This window comes from Halichoerus grypus, chromosome 10 (assembly GCF_964656455.1).
Source record: "Halichoerus grypus chromosome 10, mHalGry1.hap1.1, whole genome shotgun sequence".
Classification (NCBI taxonomy): Eukaryota; Metazoa; Chordata; class Mammalia; order Carnivora; family Phocidae; genus Halichoerus; species Halichoerus grypus.
The window spans coordinates 67,103,806-67,131,437 of NC_135721.1; the positions used below are offsets into that span (position 1 = coordinate 67,103,806).

Below are 27,632 nucleotides of genomic sequence, written 5' to 3' on the forward strand. Positions count from 1 at the left end.
ATGCTAAATTGCATAAATTGTATATGCAAAGCAATCCGAGTTACAGAGAGGATTGACAGAATTATAATAAGTTTCCTTTTTTGAATAAAATTGATCTATATAAGTATGACTCTAAATTTAACAATTGTCAAAAATCACCACTATCAAATTTGTGATTCTAAATCGAGGCCTAAATTATCTTGGGGAAGAACTTTAAAAGCAGTCTTCTGGGATGTCCAGTATCTCATTAATTGTTTTTAGTTTTTCATTCTTGTTTTCGTTTTAAATCCTTCTTAATTTAAAAAAATGATTTATTTTTTTTCTCACCAAGAAATAAAAAAAAAAAGAAGAAGAAGAAGAAAAGAATCAAACTGATTCTTATTCTGCAGTATCACAGGGGATAGTGTACCAAATTGTTCAAGATGGCTCTACAAAAGGTACATATTTATTTAACATATTGTCTTGGCTTTTGTATTTTTGTAATGTATGAGCTAATAACTAAAGATATCTATTATCACTCCTCATTTACCAGAGATAATCAGTGTTAACATTCTAGTGTTTGAATGTCTGACACTTCTACAACATATACATATATCATTTTTTTTTCCAAATTAAGTTTTGTTTCACCAATGGTATTTTCCAAATTTTTCTCAGTTCATCATATATTGTAAAAATATTTCCATTTCTGTATAATTCCATCTCTTCATTTTTTTTAGGCATTTTACATATTATTACATTGTAATGATAAAAGTTACTGTTGGTTTCCTTCTATATACTATACCCTATACTAAGGGCCTTTCAAGAAAATATGATGGTTTTAGTGGATTGGTAGTTAGCAAACATTTGGATATCTTTCTTCTGGGCAGAGTCTGGAAGCAGAACATCCACTTTCCAGACTTACATATCCAGTTAGAAGCACCCTGTGAAATTTGAAAGGCAGAAGTAAGATGGTGGCCATTCCTTTGAAGTTTTTGTTAATACAGTGAAATAGTGTTTCTGGCTTTAGTGTTGCAAATTCCTGATTATAAAAACTTCTTAAGAGTAGTTTACTTTATAAAAACAGTAACAACAACAAACAACATGATAAGTATATAGGATTTACTTGTATTTTTCCTTTAAAATATTATAGCTGAAGAAATGATAGCATTTTGACAAGGTCTTATGTTAAACAGAATGGCATACTTAGTGTTATGTACCTCTGTAAACCAGATCCTTTTACATAAAATTACACCATATTAACAATCTTTCCATCCTATACTTCAATGCTCTATTTCTGTGAAGAGTTCCCAGGACTGTCTCTAAGGGACAAAGATGAAATTACAGGGAATTCTAGGTTTAGACTGACCAAGACCTCAATGCAGTTGAGTGTAGTTTATGTGTCAGTACAGGTTATTATGGAAGCCATGACTGAATAATTTAACAATAATGTTTTTAATAGGGGTGCCTGGGTGGTTCAGTCATTAAGCATCTGCCTTTGGCTCAGGTCATGATCCCAGGGCCCTGGGATCAAGCCCCACATCGGGTTCCTTGCTCCGCAGGAAGCCTGTTCCTCCCTCTCCCACTCCTCCTGCTTGTGTTCCCTCTCTCACTGTTTCTGTCAAATAAATAAATTTTAAAAAATTTTAAAAAAATGTTTTCAATAGAATGTAATAATCATGTTTGTAAATATTAAAAACTATTTAAATAGTAATTTAGTTTTATTTAAATCAGAAAAAGATATGCTATGCCAAGTCTATATTCTCTCCATTACCATGGATTTGAAATAATTTGAATGTCAAATTATATGTTTTTAGTGATCAGACAAATACTAATTGAACACAGGATGAATGTGGTGTCCATGAAGCCTTGGAAGTGGAAACAATTAGTTCTGGCATTTATTGACATCTTAATGCTGATCAGATGGCAGGAGCAATGAGGTAAGAGGTAAAGTTAAACAGACAGATATCTTGTGGCATTGTAGATAACAGTTTTGGTCAGAAACCTGTCATTTTGTCTAATCAGGAAATTGGTTTATGATAAGGGTCAACATCAATTAGAGAGTACATGAAAACTGGCCATCTTCCAACTGGATATGCATTTAACCAATCTGACAAATTATTGCATGTTATTATTAACATGCAAACTCATATCCAAATGCACCATGGTTGGGCTTTCCTTTGGTAAAATGATAAATAGATGATAAAATAAAACTTCACCTGAATTTTACCGAAAATATCAAGCTGTATTTAAAATTTAGAAAAGCAAGTCATATATTCAATGTTATTGATTAACTGATAAGTGTATTTTAAAAATATGCAAGATACGCAATACTGTATTAGGAGCCATAGTGGAAGAAGTTTATAATCTAGTTACAGCTATAAGACACATGAGGACTTACATAAAAATATATATAAAAAAAATAACAAAACAAAGCTATGTCCCACACCCGATTAAGGAGCAAATGGGTATTAGCATCCAAAATGAACTTGTCAGGCAGAAAAATAAACCAAACCTAATGATATGAAATTTATCAAGGGTCATTTTATTTTATTTTTTTAAGATTTTATTTATTTATTTGAGAGACAGAGAGCTAGAGAGAGAGAGATGGCTCACGCACACAAGTGGGGGGAAAGGGGTAAAGGGGGAGGGGTGGAGGGAGAGGGAAAGCAGACTCCCTACTGAGCAGGAAGCCTGACAATGGGGGCCTCACGAGGGCCTCGGGCCTAGATCCCAGGACCCTGTGATCATGACCTGAGCCGAAGTCAGACACTTAACCGACTGAGCCATCCATGAACCCCTATCAAGGGTTGTTTTTTTATTTTATTTTATTTTATTTTATTTTATTTTATTTTATTTTATTTTATTTTATTTTATTTTATTTTATTTTATTTTTAAAGATTTTATGGCAGCTCTCAAGTCAATATTCTTAGTGTTCACTACAAAGTGAGCTTCCACTTCTCTCTTTTCCAATGATGGACCACTCACGGCCTATCTTCTCTTTGTTTGTGCCTGTCTGTATATAGTCTTCACTGTTTACTTATTTTTCTGATATGATGCCTGACATTTCTATAAGTACCCTCTCTCTGTTTCCACTACCCATAAACCGCTTTATTTTAAATTTCTTCATGAGTTAAGATCTACTTGAGTCACAATTTAACATGAAATGTTCTTTCAGAGCACAGTCTTTATACAAAACTCATAGCCTGCTGTACTTACTTATATCAGGTCTATAAATATCTTTGTGTCAGTTGCAGATTTGAGTTTAATGGATTGTGACCAGGACAACGGGGTGAGAAAGTAGAGCTTGGTGTCTTAAGCAGAGGAAAATCATGTAGCCTCTTTCCATAGAAGAGGGCTCTTCCAAGACAAGCAGTATTTCAAGTGTTCTGCCCCGTTCTAGTCACAGATAGCTGATGTGAAGAGAGATCATCATGGATTGGATTGTTGTCAATTCATGAATGGAAGTTAGGGAAAAAGAAGAAATCCCTTTATTCAAATCATTCTGACTCTTCCGAGTATCTTAGAAAGAAATGCTTAGGTTTTCAATCTAAAAAATCTACAGATACTTGACAATTTTGGCTTCTCCACCATGACTTCTAAAATGATAGTCTGGCCTCAGGCTTTAATGGATTATTCATTTTTATAAATATATTTTTCTAAATATAGTATCTGATATATGCAAGAGTATATATGTAACATATATGCAATCTTACATTCTATTAATAAAATGTGTACACACATCTATCACTCCACCTAAGAATTAAAGTGATCCTTAGCATGAATAATTTATTCTCTAATCAAACTCCTGCTTAGTGGTAGTCCTGTGATAGCTATAGTATGACCTGCATTGTGGACGTCAGTCCTACATAAATATTTGTTGTCTTAGTAAGAATACAGACGGCCATTTGACAAATAGTCAAAGAGAATTGCACATCACTCTCTCCTTGGCCTCCTTTTATCTTGATTTATAATTATAAAGTTATATACATTAACATATAGTAATATGAAAAAATATTTGAGGTAGGAGGTGAATTTGGAGAAAGATCATCAGGAAAGAGCATCATTATCTCCTTTATTCAGGTTTAGATACCTGTTGTTTAGCTAATATTCTTTTTTAAAGATTTTACTTGTTTGAGAGAGAGAGGGAGAGAGAGGGTGAAAGAGAGAGCATGAGCAGGGTGAGAGGCAGAGGGAGAAGCAGACTCCCTGCCAAGAAGGCAGCCTGATGCGGGACTTGATCCCAGGACCCTGGGATCATGACTTGAGCCAAAGGCAGACACTTAAATGAGCCACCCAGGCACCCTGTTCAGCTAATATTTAATTTCTATTCCTGGTCATTGCTTTGTTTGCTCTCTCTGATTATACTTAAATTTTGGAATCCTTCTGCTACATAGAAATCTAGGGTGTTAGGTCTTGTAAGAAAAATTGTTATTCTTACAACTCAGAAACATGTTAAGATATAAATATATAGGCCTTCGATGTTGGTGGAAGATATGTGGAAATTAGGAGAAGTAATATAGATGGAAGAATAAGGAAAACATTATAATGAAGTTAAGAAATTAAACATCATATTGTAGTAGAATGTTATATAAAGTGATAAACAATAATAGTTATCATTAGGATGGCAGAACACTTGGTAAACTAAAACAACACTAAGATGAAGTCTTGCCTGCAGTGCAATCTAAGTTTCACAAGTTATACAAATGGTCTGTGACTCAATTTTCTCATTTTTATAATGTACGTAATAGTATCTAACATGAGGGCTGTCTTCAGTAGCAAGTGAAATACTGTGTGTGAATGGCTTAAATGAGGGTCTGACAAACAGAAAACCCTTAATATATATCAGTTATTCCTTTTTAGTTTCTATAAGATCTTTGGGAAATCATTTAATTCTCTGGATTTATTTTCCCAGGCATGAATATACATAGATAATTTTCTACACAATTTTATTAAAATTTTTTCTCCCAACCTGCAAAGGTGATATGGAAATTGAGGAGATAATTCCTGAGTGAAGAACATTATTCCGACCCTTTTGGGATGAAAGGGCTCTGTATCTATTAACCACTGCTCTAATATATACTCCCATATACCAAGGTTATAGATGTTAGGTTGCATAATACAACTAGTGTGCTATAAGTATTTATTAATGATAATATTGCACAAAATCTTACCTGGATGATCAAAAGAAATCCTTGTATTTTGATTATTGCCATTTTGATTTGCTGTTGTAATGAACCACTCCATGGAAACAATTCGACTGCTTGTGCTCAAAGTGGTATCAAGACTAAGTTATCAGTATGTTTCAGGAGATTGTATATACTAAACCTATTTCTTTCAGAGTGACTTCTTCTAAGCGTCCCTGGACTTCTCATATCAGCTCCATTAAAAATAAAACCGAGATCTAAGAATCTTTAAGCCTATATTCTAAAAAGACATTAACCTATAAGAAGAAGGCATCAGGCAAAAATAATGTGTTGGTGGTACAGGAACTCTGGAATTAATGGAATATAGCCCAAGCAAATTGCAACAAGAATGCCCTGTAATCACAGAATGCCTGAGCTAGAATAAATGTTAGAGCCATGCAGCTCATATTACAGATGAGGAAGCTAAAGTTCAAAGATTTAAGCTGGAAAATGGAAGTCACAGAATAGGTAGGTTTCCTACCTGATAGTTCTTTTCACTTCTCCACTCCATATATCCTGGAATTGCCCATGTTGAAAGAATTTGATTGTCATGAAAGGAAATATGAGAAGAAAACCAGAAATCTGTTGTTCTAATTATCTTTCTTTTTATAGGATTTGAGATTTAATGGCTTAAAAATTAATACTTTATTTGAATGGTTATTGCCATTATAAATATAACAATCTTGAAATAAGGATTTGTATTATTTAATTTCAGAACATTAGAGAAAATATTTCTTAGATCTTAAGCATAAATTATCTTCCCTGTAGATGAATAAATCCACATTATTTGACTTGAGATATTATTTCTTTTCAAATTAGAGAAATCTTACTCTACCAACAAGGGTTCTTCCAGCCTATGTTATCTCCCTGTAAAGTCTTAGTTCATATGTATAAAATCGACCATCTCCATCTCACATATAACTGCTGACTGCACAAAAATTCAGTTAAGTGATAATGTAACTTTTAAAATGGCTAGGTTATTTTCCAGGTAAATCATAACTGAGATCAAATCCATTCCTCAAATGTTAACTGCTTCACTTGGAGATAAGGCTTATGGAATTTTACCAAGTTCGGAATTCATTCATAACTGTGCTCTATCTGCTTTATTCCTATGATTTATAAGGAATTGATGGATTTCTAAATGTCCTCCAAGTCTGTGTGTCTTTTTTGCACTGTTAGCAAATGACATCAAATTCAAAACAATGCAACTATATAAAATAAGAACATGTGCTCAGAAATCTGTGAAGTTGACATGTGGAGTTGAACTTACTAGAGAATTTCTACTAAATCTGGTTAGAAAAGAGGTTAAAATGGGACATTTAGTTCAATTAGGTGCTTTTTACACCCAAAATGCAATTTACTGCTGGAGAAGAAGGCAGGCACTATCATTCATTTCTTAATTGTCTAGTGAAGGTATATTCTTGAATGACAGGGAATATACATTTTCTCTTTTTAGTGGTAAGCACCCTTCTTAATCTTTCCTAGGCACACAGACCTTAATATAACTACATATTGAAGTTCAAATCTCCCTCATTAAAGAGGCTTTGCTTTCAGTCTTTGCTTATTCTTCATTTTGATCACTAGAGAATTTGAAACCTGAATATATGTTCAAATACAGTGAAATGCCCTGGTCATAGCCAAGGATTTTACATTTCATACCAGCAAGGGCAGTTCCACATTTCTTTGAGATAAATTAAAAATGGTTCTACCACAGGCTTCTGGAAAATATTTTCCATTTTAGATATTTTTACTTCAAACTGAAGATATTATGTTTCTTAAAAATATTTCTACAGAACCTGGTAGGCTTTCTGTGTTGTAAATTCATCTGTGACAGAGTTTAAGATTAATAAACTAAGATATAGACAGGTAAGTAGAACAGAAGTAGCATCAATCAAAGAATAAGAAAATAAGCTTGAAGTTCACATAAAGGTAGCATACGCCAAGAATTTTCTAGAGCCATCTAATATTAAAAATGTGACAAATACTAATTATGTGTTAATATCTGGATTAAGCAGTAAGATTTTACTCTGGTTGAGACTGACGTTTGTTAGAGGATATGAACAACAAATTACACAAAACAAGACAAAGGAAAAGATATTATATGGGGGTAAACATAAAGAAGGTGTAAGTCTTTATAGAAATAATACCACCATATACCTGGTTTTCTTGGGAAAGTCCTGGTTTATGCTTTTTGTCCTTACTTGTTAATGTCAAACTTCCCATTTGGATTGTAAGTGCTATGGCTAAACAAGTTTTGGGAAAAAAGAAAAACAAAACACAATTACCTAGATAAAGAAAAAAAGTGTGGGGGGGAGGGGAAATGTCAGAACTTTTTCAAGTTAAAGTCATACATAACATGAAAATGCATGGTATCTTTGAGATATTGAGGATAGTTTGTTATGTGGAAGCATAGAATGGGAGAAGGCTAACACACAAAAAGTGGAGAGACAGATAAGTTAGATCCCAAAATCTTTCTGCGCTGCTAAGGAATTTCTATTTTATCCCAAATCCAGTGAGAAGGGAAATAAAAATTTAAACAAAGAAACTGTATAGCTGGGTTTGAATTGTATCTAAACAAACAAATAAAAAGGCTGAAACTTTTATATTATGGTCATTTTCAATAATTCAGGAAGGATATTACTAGAGCTTGAACAAAGGCAGTGACATTTATGATTGAGAGGGGAAGATGCACTCAAATAATATCAAAGAGGTTAAATTATAGGTCAAGAGGTTTCTTAAGCTCCATATTTTAAAAGGGCATTATTACATTACAAAAATCATTGTATTTAAAATACCATAACTGAAACAAATAATGAAATATTTGGGTGGGCTTTATGTCAATACAATTATAAATATATATATACCCAACACTGGAGCACCAAAATATATAAGCAAATATTAAGTGATCTGAAGGAAGAAATAGACAATATAATACTAGCAGGGACTTCAACATTCCACTTTCTACAATGGATAGATTAAATGAGAGAAAATCATCAAACATTGGACTTAAACTATACTTTGGACCAAATGGTTCCAATAGACATAAACAGAGCATGCCTTTGAACAGCAACAGAACACACATTCTTTTCAGGTACACACAGAGCATTCTTCAGAATATATCATATATTAAGTCATAAACAAGCCTTATCAAATTTTAGATGAGTGAAATCATACCAAGTATCTTTTCTGACCATAATGGTATGAAACTAGAAATCAATAATAGGAGGAAGACTGAAAAATTCAAAAATATATGGAAGTTAAACAACACACTCCTGAACAACAAATGTGTCAAAGAAAAATTCAAAAGGGAAATAAAAAACATCTTGAAGCAAATGAAAATGGAAACACAACATACCAAGCTTACAGAATACAGCAAAAGCAGCTGGAAGAGGAAAGTTGATAGAGATAAATGTCATTAAGAAAAAAAAAAAAAGATCTCAAATAAACAACCTAACTTTATACCTCAAGGAGCTAGAGAACGAAGAAAAAAACAACTCCAGGGTTAGCAGAAAGAAGAAAACAACAAAATGAAAAGGCAACCTATGGAATGGGAGAAAATATCTGTAAATCATATATCAGATAAGGGGAAAATATCCAAAATATAAAATAACTCATACGGGCACCTGGGTGGCTCAGTTGGTTAAGCGACTGCCTTCGGCTCAGGTCATGATCCTGGAGTCCCAGGATCGAGTCCCGCATCGGGCTCCCTGCTCAGCGGGGAGTCTGCTTCTCCCTCTGCCCCTCCCCCCTCTCATGTGCTCTCTCTCATTCTCTCTCTCTCAAATAAATAAATAAAATCTTTAAAAAATAAAAAAATAAAATAAAAAAATAAAAATAAAAAAGATTTAAAAAATAAATAAATAAAATAAAATAAAATAACTCATACAACTCAATATCAAAAAATAATCTAATTGAAAAATGAGCAGAGGACCTGAATAGATATTTTTTCAAAGAAGTCATAAAAATGGCCCACAGGTAAATGAAAAGATGCTCAACATCACTAATCTTCAGGAAACAGCAAATCAAAACCAAAATGAGGTATTACCTCACAGCTATTAAAATGACTATTATCAAAAAGAGTGGATAAGAAATGTTGGTAAAGCTGTAGAGAAAAACTAATCCTGTACATTACTGGTGGGAATGTAAATTTTTACAGACACTAAGGGAAATATTATGAACATTACTAAAAAAAAATAAAAATAGAATTACCATATGATCCAGTAATCCTCTTCTTTGTATATATCCAAAGGAAATAAAATTGTTATCTTAATGGGTTATCTACACCACCATATTCATGACAGCATTAATCATAATAGCCAAGACATGGAAATATTCTAAGTATCCATCAATGGATGACTGAATGAAGAAAATGTGATTTTATATATATATATATATATATATATAAAATACATGTGGGGCGCCTGGGTGGCTCAGTCAGTTAAGCGTCTGCCTTCAGCTCAGGTCATGATCCCAGGGTTCTGGGATCGAGCCCCACATCAGGCTCCCTGCTCAGAGGAGTCTGCTTCTCCCGCTCCCCCTAGCCCCTCCCCCTGCTTGTGCTTGCTCTCTCTCGCCCACGCTCTCAAATAAAATCTTTAAAAAAAAATAAAATAAAATAAAATAAAATAAAATACATGTATATATAAATATTATATATACATTATATGTGTATATATTATATGTGTGTATATATGTATATTGTATATATATTATATATGCACTATATATATTATTATGTACATATATACACACATATATATATATTGACATAATATTCAGGCATAAAAAAGAAGGACATCCTGCCGTTTGTGACAATATAGATGAACCTTGAAGGCATTACGCCAGGTGAAATAAGTCAGACAGAAAGTCAAGTACTGTATGATCTCACTTATATGTGGAATGTAAAAAAGTCAAACTCATAGATACTGAGAGTTGAATGGTGGTTTCCAAGTGTTTGAGGTAAGGGATGATGGAATGATGTTGGTTGAAGGATACCAACTTCCAATTATGAAATGAATGCTTTGGGAATCTAATGTATAGTAGGGTGACTATAGTTAACAATACCGTATTATTATATTTGAATATAATAAGATACTAGATTTTAGATGTTGTCACCACATTAAAAAAGGTAATTATGTGAGGTGATAAAGATTTTAACTAACCTTTTGCAATATATTCATGTGTCAAATCATCACAATGCATACCTTAATATGTCAAATATATCTCAATAAAGCTGGGAAAATAAGAATTTATACCTTTGCTATATGCAAATTAAACTAAGTTAAATAACAAGCATAACCTGGAAAATGCTTGTGACTGAAAAAAAAAAAAGAAACCTAATATCCAGGGACAATTTTTAAATTACCGAAAATAAATAAGAAAAAGACAATGACTCAAGATAATCACTCTGACATTACAAGACATTTCACTGGAGAGAATATAACATGGCCAATAAACGTAAAAATATTTCTCCCAAGAAGTAACTAAGAAAATGCAAATTAAAATGCAAATTAGTATAGCCATTGAGAAAGAAAGCTATCATTTAAACATACAATAAAATCAGGGGAGTAAGAGAAATTATTTGCTCTACTTGCATCCTACTAAAGACTCTTCCTTAAAACTGCAAACCAACAACAAGAACAAATCAGACAGTTCAGTAGAAAAATGGGCAAAAGTTTTCCTAATGGCCACTAAACATAACTAAAGATGAATGTTAGTCATCAGGGAAAAGCATATCAAAACTAGCTGATGTCACTACACACCCACAATAATACTCAAATAAAAAGACAAAAAATACCAAGTGTTGGCAAAGATGTGAAGAAATCGATTGAATGGTAATTTTTTTAAATGAGGTGTTAAAGTCCCCCACTATCATTATATTACTATCAATTACTTCCTTTGTTATTAGCTGCTTTATGTATTTGGATGCTCCCATGTTGGGTGCATAAATATTTACAACATTTACAACTGTAATATCTTCTTGTTGGATTGTTCCCTTTATGATTCCATAGTGTCCTTCTTTGTCTATTATTCCCATTTTTGTTTTAAAATCTGTTTTGGGGCGCCTGGGTGGCTCAGTTCGTTAAGCGACTGCCTTCGGCTCAGGTCATGATCCTGGAGTCCCGGGATCGAGTCCCGCATCGGGCTCCCTGCTCGGCGGGGAGTCTGCTTCTCCCTCTGACCCTCCTCCCTCTCATGCTCTCTGTCTCTCATTCTCTCTCTCTCAAATAAATAAAACCTTTAAAAAAAAAAATAAATAAATAAATAAATAAAAATAAAATCTGTTTTGGGGGCGCCTGGGTGGCTCAGTCGTTAAGCGTCTGCCTTCGGCTCAGATCATGATCCCAGGGTCCTGGGATCGAGTCCCACATCGGGCTCCCTGCTCAGCGGGGAGCCTGCTTCTCCCTCTCCCATTCCCCGTGCTTGTGTTCCCTCTCTCACTGTGTGTCTCACTCTGTCAAATAAATAAATAAAATCTTTAAAAAAAATAAAATAAAAATAAAGTCTGTTTTGTCTCATATAAGTACTGCTATCTGGCATTCTTTTCACTTTCATTTACATGATAAATGCTTTCCCAGTCCTTTACTTTCAATCTGCATGGGTCCTTAGGTCTAAAATGAGTCACTTGTAGGCAGCATATAGGTGGGTCTTGCTTTTTTATCCATTCCATCACCCTATGTCTTTTGATTAGAGTGTTTAGTCCATTTACATTCAAGGTAATTCTAGGTAGGCAGGTACTTATTGACATTTTGTTACTTATTTTATGGCTGGTTATGTAGTTCTTTGTTCCTTTCTTCTCTTGCTCTCTTCTCTCATGGTTTGCTGACTTTCTTTAGTGATACACTTGGATTCCTTTCTCTTGTATTTTTTGCATATCTATTACTGGTTTTTGATTTCTGGTTACCATTAGGTTTATATATAACACCTTCTGCATATAGCAGCTTATATTAAGTTGATGGTCACTTAAATTTGAACCCATTCTAAAAGTAGTAAAGTTTTATTCATCTCCTCCCCACCTTTTATGTATGTGGTATCATACTTTGCATCCTTTTATTTTGTAAATCCCTTGTCTCATTTTTATAGATATACTTGATTTTACTGTTTTTGTGCCTCTTACTTTTCTTATTCCTACTTATGGTCTTTCCTTTCCACTCAGAGCGCCCTAACATTTTTTGTAGGGCTGGTTTAGTGGTGATGAATTCTTTTAAGTTTTGTTTGGGAAATTTTACCTCTCCTTCTATTCTGAATAATAGCTTTGCTGGATAGAGTATTCTTGGTTACAGGTTTTTTGTTTGTTTGTTTTTGTTTTTTTATTTCAGTGTTCTGAATATATCATGTCACTCCCTGCAAAGTTTCTGCTGAAAAATGAGCTGATAGTCTTATGGGGTTTCTCTTGTATGTAACTGTTTTCTTTTCTCTTGTGGCTTTACATATTCTCTCTTCATCACTACTTTTCGCTATTTTAATTTCTGTGTCTTGGTATGGACCTCCTTGGGTCAGTTTTGTTGGGGGCTCTCTGTGCCTCTTAGATATGGATTTCTGTTTCCTTCCCCAGATTTAGTAAGTTTTTAGCTATCATTTCTTCAAGAAAATGTTCTGCCCCTCTTTCTCTCTCTTCTCCTTCTGGGATCCCTATAATGGAAATGTTATTATCCTTGATGGTGTTATTGAGTTCTCTTAGTCTATTTTCATTTATCATTATTATGTTTTTTTCTTTCTTCTGTTCAGCTTGATTGCTTTCTATTACTCTGTCCTCCAGGTTGCTGATCTGTTCTTCTGCTTTCTCTAGTCTACATTTATTCTACCTAGTGTATGAATAGTAAATTTGTAAAACCACTTTGGAAAAAGTGTTCGACAGTATCTACTACAGTTAAATATACCCATGCCTATGACATAGCAAGTTAATTACTAGATATATTTTCAACATAAATAAATAAAGATAAAAATATAAATATATATGTATATATATATATATATATATATATATATATATATATATGCACTAGAATGGTCATTGCAGCACTATTCACAACAACCTTAACCTGTAACTACTCAAATGCCAATCAACAATGCAATAGGTAAATATACTGAGGCATAGTAACACAGTGGGTACACTACAAAGTAGTGAGAGTAAATAAACTACAACTTCCCAGACAGTGGAAATTATTTCAAAAACATAAGATTGAGCAAAAGAAGCAAGCAGAGGGGTTAACATTATGTAATTCCATTTATATAAAGTAAAAATATAGGGAATACTAATTTATGCTTTTAGAATTAGGTTAGTGTCTACCTGTATTGGAAATGGCTAGTGAACTGGGAGTTTGATAAATGGTAAAAAGAGTTTAAAAATTCCTCCTAATTAGTAACAATTTACAACCATGCCTTTTTCTGAATTTATATTTTATTAGATTAAAAATGTTTTTAGAAAGATTCATGTTATTAAGTTAGCTAGAATATGAAGATATGGGTATTTTCATACTTGCTGACAGGTATATAAAAGGGCAAAGCTAATCAAAGGTCCATTTAGTAACCTTATGAAAATTAAAAATGCACACACCCTGCAATCTATTAGTTCTATTCTAGCCTCAAGAATAGTTGTGCATATGCAGGAAGACTATGCAAGAATATCCATTTCATATTATTTTTAAATTGTACATTAAAACCCTTTATACCTACTTGCAGGGCTTAACTAAATTAAATATGCTATATCCATTCCACACAGGAAATATACTTCATAGCAACTAAAATAATTAACTAGACATATGGATATGCAAAATACTCTGTGATATTGTGATGGGAAAAATGCAGGTTTTTTTCTATAAATGTAACTATTTTAAAAACTAAAATAACCTATTAAGATTATGCTTATGTCATAATTATAATTAATTACTATTGAAATATAAACATATAAAACATATTCATTAATTTATATTTGACCACAATTAACTAATTTAGACTATACAACAGTCATATTTATAATTTAAAAATTAAGATAGGTCAATAATCCATAAGCAGTAGTATTAGAAACACACATGCATACAAAAACACACACAGGTATGTTAACACATACATATGATTATTAACATTATAAACCTTATATAAATAATTATAAATATTTAATTTTTAAGACCACATTGTTCATGACTATACCTATTTACAAAGTTTGATTGTATTTCTAAAATTTTATTCTTAAATTTTAGACTACAGAAAACAGAACTGTGTTGCAAGGTGTAGAGAAAAATAAATATACATTTTTCATTTTATGTTGTGAACAAAACAATATGTACTTTTTTTACAGAAATAATGAGGAAGCATTTTTCAAAATAATTTGTCAAAAGTTTCTAAGTAAAACACTCTATTAAAAATGTCTAATATACAAATACCATATTTCTAGGAAAATTTTAAAAATTGAGTAAGCACAAAGGGATAATAATGAATTATAATGAACAAAGATATAAAACATGAAATGTGATTTAAATTTCAAAAACGTCTTCATATCCTAAAATTGTAAATGGGCTAAAATCACCAGTAAAATGGGAAAAATTTAAGGTTTGAATTAAAGTTAATATCCATATAATTTTATATTTTATAGTCATCAGGCATACATTATAGTAATCATTTAATATAACGTATATTTGTGTGTGTGTGTATATATATGTATATATATATATATATACATGAAAAAGAACAAGAAGTAGAATGACAAATTAACGTGTCAACATAAGAATTCTAAAAGGCTTATTGATATTGATAATATGTGCAAATTTTAATAAGCAAGACAAAGTTACTTTTTAATTTGAGAAATAATAGCTTATATAATACTTGGGTTAAAGAAGAAATATACACTCAAGTTGCCAATTCTTTATTAACTAATAAGATGACAATCATGTAATGAAAATCTACAGTGTATATTCTAGGATACATTTGTTAACATATAACATTAAATTCATGGAGTATTATATGAATAAAAAAAAATAAAAAAAAAGAGCCATATATTCATTTTAAGAAATAGATCTTCACAAAGAGTTATAATAAAGAAAAAGGTCAATATGAATGAACTGGAAATGAGAAAAAAAGCTAGACTTAATAAATACTAGATGTATTTCTTTTTAAAATGGCAATAAATATACATACAAATTTGGAAAGTTGAACCAAAACAAGAAGAGATAAAAATAAAGAATACTAACAAAGACATTGAGTATTGCAGAAGTCTGCTTATTTTGAAAAATCTCTGTGCAGTAGCTTATTAAAAAAATATAAGCAACCAAAATTAATCAGAGAAGACCAAGAATAGTAAAATTCATCAATATCCAAATGAGAGGTTAATAAAATATTACAATATTATCTCCCAAAGTGAATCTGGGTGCAGATATTTTTATCAGCAAATTATCTAAATTGAGGAACTCCTTCAGATAGCAAAAGAAAGGAAAATCATTTCTATGTTAATCGTACAACAAGCATATACTTAATGTGGAAGAGGAGTATAAAGTCATAAACAATCTTATTTATTGATACGGATGTACAAATACTTCATGAAATACTACCGATTTGAATTCCACAGAATAATTGCAACATAATAACATGATTAAGTAGGTTTATCTCAGGAATGAAAGAGCATTCAATATATCAAATACTATATCAGAAAATCGAATGCCAATAAGGCCTTGAATAAAGCTCAACACCTAATACTGATAATGTTTAAGCAAACTAGAAAGACAGCTACATCTTTACTGTACTGCAAACAAGCTATCATTAAGAAAAGAATGACATTACGCTAATATAGACATTTTCCTCAAAATGGAGATGGATTTCTTTCCTTAGGTAACATCAGCATGTAACTGATTATACTCTCATATCCCAGTGTCAAAACTCACAGGAGAGTGACCCCAAGATATACCAAAAAAGACCCCTACCTCTTTTTATGCCTCTCTCTCCCTCTATAGGAAAATAGTGCAAATAATTCTTGGGCAATCGTCCAACCCTGTACTCACTGATTACACAGGTAAGAATTAGCTAGTTAACAGGCAATCTTTAACTCAATTATATGGACCCATGACAATGCAATATTTTCTGGACACTGGTGGGGTAAATGACACTTAAAAATCATTAAATAGTCTTTTTTCTCCAGGATGGCATTCTTTACAAGTAATAGAAGGCCAAATAATTTATCTGAACATTAAAATGAGAGATTCTGTGTTTAGTTTATTGTCCAGTAGTATAACCCTAAATAGGTAGGGCAAAATCAAGGTATGGATTTTATAACAATTTTATTTGAGGTGTCCTATGACATTTGTAATACTCAGACTTTTTCCCAAACATTAATAAAACTCACTTAAAATACTCTGTGACAGGCTTTTCTCCATGGGTCATGCAGCAATAACCTGGGGTGCTAAGACAGTCTTTTACATAGGTTCTTTTCAAATGTAAAAAGATGTTAAGGGGATGGGTAACTTGCTCAAATTAATTTGAGAAATTCATTGTCAGCCAGAATTAAACAAGTACTTTACTTCTAGAATTATTAAAATATTTAATGTTCTTCATCAAGAACACGTGTACATTATAAAATGCCATTATGGATTCTTCTTGGAGATATCTTTTTTTCAATGTCTATCACTTGGGATTAGTGATAGTCCACACAACACATTTTAGAAAATACTTGTTTAGACTTGTTCACACATGTAGAGACCAGGTTTTATGTATTTTGATAACCGTTGTAAGTTTATAACATGCTGTGTGATTTACTGGAATTTAACATATTCAAAAAAGAACTATGTTAAGAAAGAAGAAATATTTTTAAAATATAAGTTAATTCTTCTCTCATTTTTCTGATGTTGATCCTTATATTCCAAATATCCTTCCCTTTTTTCTCCTTCCTTCCTCCCTCCCTCCCTTCCTCCCTTCCCTCTTTTCTTCCTTCCTTCCTCCCTCCCTCCCTCTCTCCCTTCTTTCCTTTTTGGAAAAGATAAACCTGTTTTACTGATTCTAGCTTATTTAAGCAGGAGGAGATAAACTGGAGGAGGAAGTGACAGGAGCTTGGGTGTTCTCTGGTGCCTTCTAGGAAATAGTCAGTGTTCCCTCATGAACCCGCAGCTTATCAGCTCAGGAAAAGTGATTACAAAATTGGGTTTGGGTTTATTAGCGATTTAACTTGCAAATTGCCTTTTTGCCTTCCTGGGATTCAGCTAAGTCTATTAGAAGTAGAGTTGAACAATTCCCTCTTGTTATTCTCCTTAAGTTCTGACATTTCATTATATGCCTCTTTGATTTTTTGTTTTGTTTTGTTTTAACAAACACAACCAAGAAAAATATCATGGAAATGTTTGGGAGTTTTGTTGTTGTTGTTTACATTTCTTGTTCAGATTGTTAAGAAAAACATCTCAGAAATTTTTTAATGAATGCATTTGGAGGCCAGGCATGAATGAGTATAAAAATATGTTTGGGATTATAAAAGCAGACTTCCATATGCCTGACTATAGCACAGCAAAAAACACAAAGGTTGCTATATAAGTATAAAAAGGATAAGAAAATGTAGAAAAACAAGAATTTAATTACAACTCAGAGCATCAAGTTGGATGTGGCATTTGAATTGCGCCTTGAAGCTGAGAGATCCATTGTAAATACTTGGGGAGCAAGCATACAAACACCTCTCTGAGCAGGAAACAGGGGCAGCATGAAGAACAGTGGCAGGGAGGGCAGGATCTTCTGCCAGAGCAACAGCAACTAGAATCCCAGCTCTGACCCTCTGCACCCTGTGACAAAGTTCCTGTCCCGTGCAAATAACAATGAATGTAACAGTGGCATCTAAATTACAGGAGTGTTGTGAAGATTATATGAGATAATGAATTTTAGCGCTTAACGTAGTTCCTGGTGTGCAAGGAACTATGGACTAGAGCTGTCATTCTTGCCGGAGTTAAGATAAGAGTGAGAACTTTGGTGCATGTGAGCCAGAGTTGATAGGAAATTGGTGTGTTCAGAAACTGAGGATAGAGTTGAAGTGTGGAGGCCTTGAATACTTTATTGGTTTAATTTTGAGCATAGCAATGGTATGGTCACGTAGGTGCTTAAAGTGTAATCACTGGGAATATCTGGCATCTACCTAGAATAGGTAAAAGATTAGTGACAAAAATCAGATGGAAAGTGTCTAAAAATCCTGGAACAGGCAGAACAAAAAGAGGACAAAGAGAAAAGTCAGTAAGTGTGGACGAGGAAATAGGTTTGTGGTAAGAAAAGTCTCCATATTTAGGGTAAAGAGGATAATAACATTTTCCTTTAGCACTCATTTAAAAAATATTTCTTGAGCTCTTGCTATGTTATAAACCCTGTTACAGGGGCACCTGAGTGGCTCAGGCGTTAAGCGTCTGCCTTCGGCTCAGGTCATGGTCCCAGGGTCCTGGGATCGAACCCCGCATCGGGCTCCTTGCTCCGCGGGAAGCCTGCTTCTCCCTCTCCCACTCCCCCTGCTTGTGTTCCCTCTCTCGCTGTGTCTCTCTCTGTCAAATAAATAAAAAAAATCTTTAAAATAAATATATAAATAAATAAACCCTGTTACAGGAGCTGGTGATGTAGAAGAGGCCCAAATCCTCAAGCAGTTTACATTTAATGAGAAAACATATATTAGATACACAGTTGATACATAAATAAATAATTTCAGATTCAGGAGGTATCATGAAGATTTTAACAGAAACATTTTAAAGAGGTAAATAATATCATAGATAAACAAAGACAGGTTACTTTAGAGAGCCTGGATGGGTTAAGAAGACATATATTTTATTTATTTATTTATTTATTTTATAAAATATTTTATTTATTTATTTGACAGAGAGAGACACAGCGAAAGAGGGAACACAAGCAGGGGGAGTGGGAGAGGGAGAAGCAGGCTTCCCGCGGAGCAGGGAGCCCAATGAGGGGCTCGATCCCAGGACCCTGAGATCATGACCTGAGCCGAAGGCAGACACTTAACCGACTGAGCCACCCAGGCGCCCCAGAAGACATATATTTTATATTGCACATGTAATTGAGGAAAGGTTCTATAAAGATTTAAACAATTTTCCCTTCAGTTTTACTAGTTTCATAAGGAATTCACATCCTCTTCTAAAGGTCATAACATATGTCTTCAGAAGTTTGAAATTAAGGTACTGGGAACTCAGTAGAGAAAATATTATGCCCTACCCAAACCATGCTAAGATATTGTTTTACTTGCTCCAAATAATTTTATGGATCAAAGATAAACAATGAAATGTTAGTTTGGTCTTAAATTTCCAAGGTTCTGCAATTTAAGATAGTCCATCTCCTCCACTGATGCTCATGGTGATCTTTTCTAAGATATTCACCAAGGATATAAGTGTGAAATGATATAGGTCCCACATTATATTACACTACACACATTTTATCAAACTTAGTCCTGCAGAAGCCTATTTCATGCTTCTGATTATTTAATACTTGCAAATTAATTTTTCCTTTCTTCCTTTCTCTGTGTTGATTTTTTTAAAAACCAATTTTGGTTTTACTGTTTTTTGGTATTGTTTTTCTATTCCCTATTTTTTTTTAAATTCTTCTCTAGGCTATATTATATCTTTTCTTCTGCTACTGTTTGGTTTTAGTTTGTTCATCTTTTCTATTTCTCTTTTTTTTTTAAAGATTTTATTTATTTATTTGAGAGAGAGAGAGACAATGAGAGAGGGAACACAAACAGGGAGAGCAGCAGAGGGAGAGGAGAAGCAGGCTTCCCACTGAGCAGGGAGCCTGATGTGGGGCTCGATCCCACGCCTCTGGGATCATGACCTGAGCCAAAGGCAGATGCTTAATGACTGAGCCACCCAGGTGCCCCCATCTTTTCTATTTCCTAAAGATGTATAGTTAGTTATTGATTTGCGATCCTTTTTAATGCAGGCATTTATAGCTACCAGTTTCTCTTCAGCACTGTCTTTACTACATCCCATTAGTTTTGGTATGTTGTGTTTTCATTTTAATTTGTCTCTATCTTCTAATTTCCCTTGTGATTTCTTCTTTGACCTACTGGTTGTTTAAGAGAGTGTAGTTTAATTTCCCCATATTTGTGAATTCTCTAGTTTTCCTTCTGTTCTTGATTTCCAGCTCCATTCCTTTATTGTTGGAGAGGATACTTTGTATGATTTCATTCTTTATAAATTCATTGAGGCTTGTGTGTGGTATGACATATGATTTATCTTGGAAATGTCTCACGTGCACTTGAGAAGGAGTTCTGCTCCTGTTGTGGGGAGCATTCTGTACATTGTTAGGTCTAGTTTGTTTATAGTATTTCCTTACTGATTATATTATATTATTATATTATATTATATTATATTATAAATTATTATTATATTATACTCTATTCCCTTACTGATCTTTTATACAAGTGTTCTATTATTAAAAAGTGGTATACTGAAGTCTCTATTATCATAGGTCTATTTCCCCCTACAATTCTGTCATTTTTTGCGTTATATATTTTTGGTGTTCTGTTGTTTGTTGCACGTGGCTTTCTAAACACTCTGTATACACAAGTGCCTTTGAATGTCCTAATTTCTGACATAATCTCACCCAGCTTTTCCTCCTATGCTTTTGATGGTCAATTGTGTGTTTTATACATAATCTCTTGCCCCAGGCATCTGCAGTTTTGTTAGTTCACCTTGCAGAGTTTTCCAGCCATGCTCACCACTTCTATGGCTCGAGTTGTGAGGTAGGCAAAATAGATAGGAGCACTTGCACATTCCTTCCGGTAGCCCCAGACAGCGCAGAACAGGCAAACTCAATAATCTGCAAATGAGATCTGCACCCCTCACTCTGGTACCTGAAACTAGCATCCCACACTGAGAATAGGGCTGCCTCTGATTTAGGACTGGCATGCTTCAGGGAAGGAGTGAGGCAAGGGCAAATTAAAACACCAGAAAACTTTCCTTATGTTTTCAAGTTGCCTTGTTTTTGATTCAGCATTCACTTGGTTGTGACAAACTTTTAACTGTTTTCCAGGGTTCCATCAAAGTTGGTTTTGACATTTTCTGTTTTTTCTCTTTTCTTTTCTTCTGATGTTTCTGTGTGAGTACAAGACTTGGGAGTAATCTGCTCCACCATTATGCTGATGTCACTGCTCTGGAATCTGTGCTTTAACTGGTCCGTAGTTGTTACAGCAGCCTACTAATGTTTGAGAAATGCCAAATACTGAATGACAACCTTAGCTTGAAAACAGAAATTATGGATTTGCACCTCTCTCCTTATAAACTGTATGATCTTGGATGGATTATTTGCTCTGACTATATTGTTCAGTGTATATAATCTATAGTGTTCTTTATAGATAAAATTTAGAAAGATAAAAATATAAAGTACCTGAAAATAAAAGTATTCAGTAAGTGTTCTCTTTTCTACTCTTCTCCATATTCTCAGACCATAAGCATTCGCTTCTAATCCGTCTCTGCCCTTTTCTGGAGATGTCATAGGCAAGTGTCTGAATAAAGTTAATAACATTTGTTTGAAAAGCGACTGGAAAGAACTGAAAGAACCCTCATCTTAATTTAGAAGTTTAATTTCCCAATTCCTTCTTTCTCATTTACTGGATACATGTTTTTGGGCTACTGGCTTAAGATTTTTGGTCCTTCTTTCTCATCTGTGAAAGAGAAGTTATTGTACCTACAGCACGCAGTCTTGGGAGAATTTTACAGACAAGTAAATCTGCATATCAAGATACATAGTACAGAATACACTCAGGATATTTTTTTTAAAATAATGAATTAATGTTGTATGATTCTGAAACCTAGTAGTACATGACAAGAAATAGTTTATGAAGATAATGCCCAGCTGTTCCCACTTAGTAAATACCCACACAAAGGAATGAAGAAATGGAGATGTGAATAGTGAAAAATGTTATCTCCCATTTTATAAATCCGTGGAATAATTTTTAAGTGAGAAAAGTCAATACAGATTTCGAAAATAACCTTTAACAAGTCAATCAATGCATCTGCACATTTTCTGTGAAATTGAAATTAAGACACTTCACCAAATGTATACATGATTTATTATGATATATGCCACCCTCAACCCTATGTTGAAAGTCATTGCCCCACAAAAGGATATGAATTAGGTTGGTCGCACATTTGAGCTCAGAGTTAAGAAAAACTGTTGACAAATATATTATTCTTCTTTTATAATAAGAATTAAGCACATTATGGTTTTAAATATGCTGGGTTTATTTTTTTAAGATTTTATTTATTTGAGAGATAGAGAGCATGATCGGGGAGAGGGGCAAAGGGAGAGGGAGAAGAAGACTCCCCGCTGAGCAGGGATCTCAGTGTGGGGCTCAATCCCAGCACCCTGGGATCACAACCTGAGCCGAAGACAGATGCTTAACCAACCGAGCCACCAGGCGTCCCACTCTGGGGTTATTTTGATGAAATTTCACAATGGTTACATTTCCCATTTGTTTATAAATGGTATAGCAAAAAGAGGTCATTACCTACGTTGAGTTTTCTTTTCTTCTGTCAGTGTCACATATTTCACAATTACTTAAACATACTATACGATTTACCATTTACAAACAAGTTCCTGGTGAGAACATCTTTAGTATTCTGCCACACAATTGCTTGAACTGTACTATCTACCCTATGGGTACAACTCCAAGACAAGGTGAACCAGGGTTGCTACTTTAAGTCCACGGGTTACATAGATCCTTACTTTTTACTAATTTTCAGAGCAGAACAGTTCCCCACAAAAGGTAAAATTAGAAAATATGTTTGGTGTATATAAAGTCACCGAAAGCTCAATAAGGAACATGTACTATTTCTTTACCAGTAAATACATAGCCTTGTGAATAGCATTACCATCAAGATACACTAACAAGAGGAAAGGAATATAAAAAGATTTTATGTGCAGATGGTGCCTTGATATTTATCACTGAGCCATAAACAATTATCCTGGAAATATTGAGATTAATAGGCCCATTTAGTAAAAGAGCTAATTGTAAGAGGCATTGGGATAAATCTGAGCTATTTTCCATATCAAAAGTTTTCTCTAGGGCAATTGCATTTTCTACAGAGTTATAACTTACCCACCAATGCCAGAAAATTTTTTCTATAGTTTTAGGATGCTTCATTTTATGAGAATGCAATTATGCTAGGATTGTGGAGTTATATGCAGATAACCTGGAAGGTGGCACTGTCTAAGGGATGCCAATTACTTGCAACATTTTCAGAAGTTTGGTTTCCCTCATGCATCTGAACTCTGTCTCCTCTTTATACTTCAGAGCCTAACACAACTCAGCATATTTTGGTAGTGGTTTCCAATTAATGAATATTCAATAACAGTGAACCTTTGAAAGGGTTTGGATTTTTTCCATGCTGATAACTGGGGGATTTGATACAGTTTCCTTAAATCAACAGGCTGTAAACACAGCCAGGCAAAGAAATTCTATGGCAAAGGCATAGGCAATTAGATGGCAGAGTAAAGCTGAACAAACAGAGAAACAGGAGACTGAGTTTAGAAAACTCAGATTCAAATTCCAGATCCTTTACTAGTTGTGAGATCCTGCACCAGTCAATCACTGCCTTTGCCTCCTTTTGTGAAATGGAATTTAAGATCAGGTAATCAAATGGGACCATACATGAAGTACTTCATAAACAATAAAATAAGAAAAAAAGATATAAATACTAGCTTTGGCTGTTTCCTGTAAATTGGGCCATTATGCTCATCTCACTCAGAAGCAAGTGTTAAACAACTTTCTACTAAACCCCTCAGGCTGGACTGTAAATTTCAGTAGGAAAAGCACCATGTTAGAAGCTAGAATATTCTTAGAATCCTGAAAGGAAAGCATTTGCAAGTTGATTTTATTTGACTATGTGTTAATACATTGTATTCCTTTTGAAAAATCTATAGAAGATAAAGCAGAACAAACACTTCTTATTTGGAATGATATAATTTTGCTCCTCACATAAAGTACAATATTACAGTTAGAACAATTTAGTAGAAAGAATGATGGAAGAAAATTGAAATCATTAAAGCTAAATGTCACCCTGTGTAACTTAGGCTACATATTAAATGACAACGAGATTTAACTTTTTTGATTAGCTACAGCTAGACAGAGGAGACATTCACAAACAACTAATAGCACATAAAAACATTTAGAATGATATTTTCTTATTCAGCTTTATAAAAGCTAAAGATGATAAAAATAAGCGTATTTCCTCGTGGCTACAGCCAAATTCTTCTTATTCTATTAGAGTCTGTTTTTGATAAAATGAATTAAACTGGGAATGAATTAGATAAAATCCTAAAGAAAAAAAAAATAAAGGAATATTTACTTTATTGGAAAGTCCAGGTCTATAGCCACGGAAAAACTCTCATGTTTCCCACATTGTGTGATAAATGAGAGGTTTTTTTTTTCTTTTCCTTCACTTCAACCTGATATTTCCATAATGTGCAATAAATATATTACCAGTAAAATAAAACTTTTTTTTAAAAAGCACAAAAAAAAGTCCTATTTTTTGGTTATTAAATTCAAAGACATGCTATTAATCTGTCAAATCGTAGTACAATTTTCCAAAATGTTTACTCTCAGTTTCTGTACTTAAATCCTCACTGATAAAAACAAACAAGTTGGGGACAGTTATGAGACTGCAGACTAGACTCAGTAGCCACTCTTGGAATACTGTCAGAGCCTTGGTTCTTAACTTCCATATGGCACACACAGGTCCCACCTGCATCCAGTCATGGAAACTATCCTTTCTTCTTTTTGTGTGTCAGCCTGCTTTTTGCTTTCAGTTCTTGATCTGCTTTGCTCTAAATCAGGCCTTGGTTCCTACAACTAACTGTTTTACTCACCTGTTACATTAATCCTAATAGAAGTTTACACCCATCCTAAGAATTTCCCTGAAAACCTATAATGCCAATTTATTAAGATTTTCTCTCATGTATTACATTGAGAGATACATCAAATGTCATAGCTTAGGGCAGATATCAAAAAGCTGTAGCCCAGGGGCCAAATCCAGACCACTATTTGTTTTTATAAAATTTTATTGCAACATACAGTCATGGCTATTTATTTATGCCTTATCTATTACTGCTTTCATATTACAGCAGCCAAATTTAGTAGTTATAACAGAGACTACGTGGCACACAAAATCTAAACTATTTCTTATCTGGCCATGTATAGACGAAAAGTTAGCTACTGAGTCGAGTCTGCAGTCTAGTAACTGTCCCCTACACAATGGCACCCCTTAATCATCTTCTGTATTCTCTATTGCCAAGGCAGATTGCATTTTAACCATTTTAATATTATCAACATAAAATAGATGATAAAAAATTTTGTTATGAAAGTTGGAGAATGAATAATAAAATATACTGAACCTGGACTTTTAAGTTAGTTGAGTCTTGTCACTACCTTGAGAACAACTGCGCTCATAATATTTTCTTGAAATAAAGTATTATTGTTCATGTCTACCAGCAGCTTATCCACGTGCACGTATCTTTATACTTCTAATAATGCAAGAAATTACAATATTTTAGAACTTTTCACTTTTCCTATTTTGTACACTATTTCAGTTTCCTATTATTTAGTTTTTCACATATATTTTTTAGTTGCTGCTGCTCTAGAAAATAAGGATACATTTATTTTTTGGATATAATCATTATAAAATATATTCTTTCACAGTGGAATTAAACTTAACCATGTTATGAGGTAATTAATTAACGTGTTCACTCTTTTCTCATTTGGATATAATCATTATAAAATATATTCTTTCACAGTGGAATTAAACTTAACCATATTATGAGGTAATTAACGTGTTTACTCTTTTCTCATTGCTTCACACTGTTCTAAAGATTACTCAGTATGCAGTAGGTTATCAAATAATATTTATTTCTGAATATGTTTATATTTGTTGATTTTTTTTTTTTTTTTTTTTTTTTTTTTTTTTTTTAAAGATTTTATTTATTTGACAGAGAGAGACACAGCGAGAGAGGGAATACAAGCAGGGGGAGTGGGAGAGGGAGAAGCAGGCTTCCTGCAGAGCGGGGAGCCCGATGCGGGGCTCGATCCCAGGACCCTGGGATCATGACCTGAGCTGAAGGCAGACGCTTAACGACTGAGCCACCCAGGCGCCCCTATATTTGTTGATTTTTATCTTGATTATTGATCATATTTTCTTGTTTCTTTGCAAGCCTGATAATTTTTTATTGTATGCTCTATATTTTGTACATTAAATTGTTGATTTCTGTGTTATACTGTAATCCTTTAAATAGTATTGCTCTTTGTTTTGGTATGCAGTTGAGTTATTTGGAATGAGTTAGATCCTTTCTAGACTTGTTTTTCTACTTGCTTAAGATGAGCCCAGAGCACTCTTGAGTCTAGTGTTAATTTACCTCCCTATCTAAGGTGATATCCTGAGAACTCTATCAGATGCCCTGTGTATTACGTGATCCTTCAACTCTAGCTGGAGGGAATACAAATTATGCCCATCTCTATATGAACTCAAGGAATTATTTGGCCTATTCCTTTCTGATGGTTTCTTTTTTTTTTTTTTTCCAGACTTGGTAAGTCACTTCTTAGTTATGCTTCTTAGTTATGCATAATCAAGAATCATGGATAAAGAAGATGTGAGATATATATATATATATATATATATATATATATATATATATATACATACACACACAATGGACTATTATGCAGCCATCAAAAGGAATGAAATCTTGCCATTTGCAACGACGTGGTTGGAACTGAGGGTATTATGCTGAGCGAAGTAAGTCAATCAGAGAAAGACATGTATCATATGATCTCACTGATATGAGGAATTCTTAATCTCAGGAAACAAACTGAGGGTTGCTGGAGTGGTGGGGGGTGGGAGGGATGGGGTGGCTGGGTGATAGACATTGGGGAGGGTATGTGCTATGGTGAGTGCTGTGAATTGTGTAAGACTGTTGAATCACAGACCTGTACCTCTGAAACAAATAATACATTATATGTTAAAAAAAAAAAAAAAAAGAATAAGATAGTAGGAAGGGAGAAATGAAGGGGGGGAAATAGGAGGGGGAGACGAACCATGAGAGACTATGGACTCTGAGAAACAAACTGAGGGTTCTAGAGGGGTGGGGGATGGGGTAATGGGTTAGCCTGGTGATGGGTATTAAAGAGGGCACATACTGAATGGAGCACTGGGTGTTATACGCAAACAATGAATCATGGAACACTACATCAAAAACTAATGATGTAACGTATGGTGATTAACATAACATAATAAAATTAAATTAAAAAAAAAAGAAGAGTCAGTTTAAGACTTAAGTGTGGGGGTGGTGCCTGGGTGCCTCAGTTGGTTAAGCATCTGCCTTCAGCTTGGGTGGGTCGTGATCCTGGGGTCCTGGGATCCAGCCTCACATGGAGCTCCCTGCTGGGGGTGGGGGGGATCTGCTTCTCCCTCTCCTTCTGCCTCTCCCCACCACTTGTGCTCTCTTGCGCTCTCTCAAGCTCTCAAATAAATAAAATAAAATCTTAAA

General features: G+C 33.8%; 1 long non-coding RNA gene across 1 annotated transcript; it reads left to right on the forward strand.

The window, feature by feature from the left end:
- Positions 1–310: 310 nt before the first annotated feature.
- LOC118522987 (uncharacterized) lies at positions 311–26,896 on the forward strand. The gene is made up of 3 exons (XR_004910879.2): positions 311–416; positions 1,773–1,895; positions 26,668–26,896. It is a non-coding gene; the product is annotated as an uncharacterized LOC118522987 (long non-coding RNA).
- Positions 26,897–27,632: the final 736 nt, after the last annotated feature.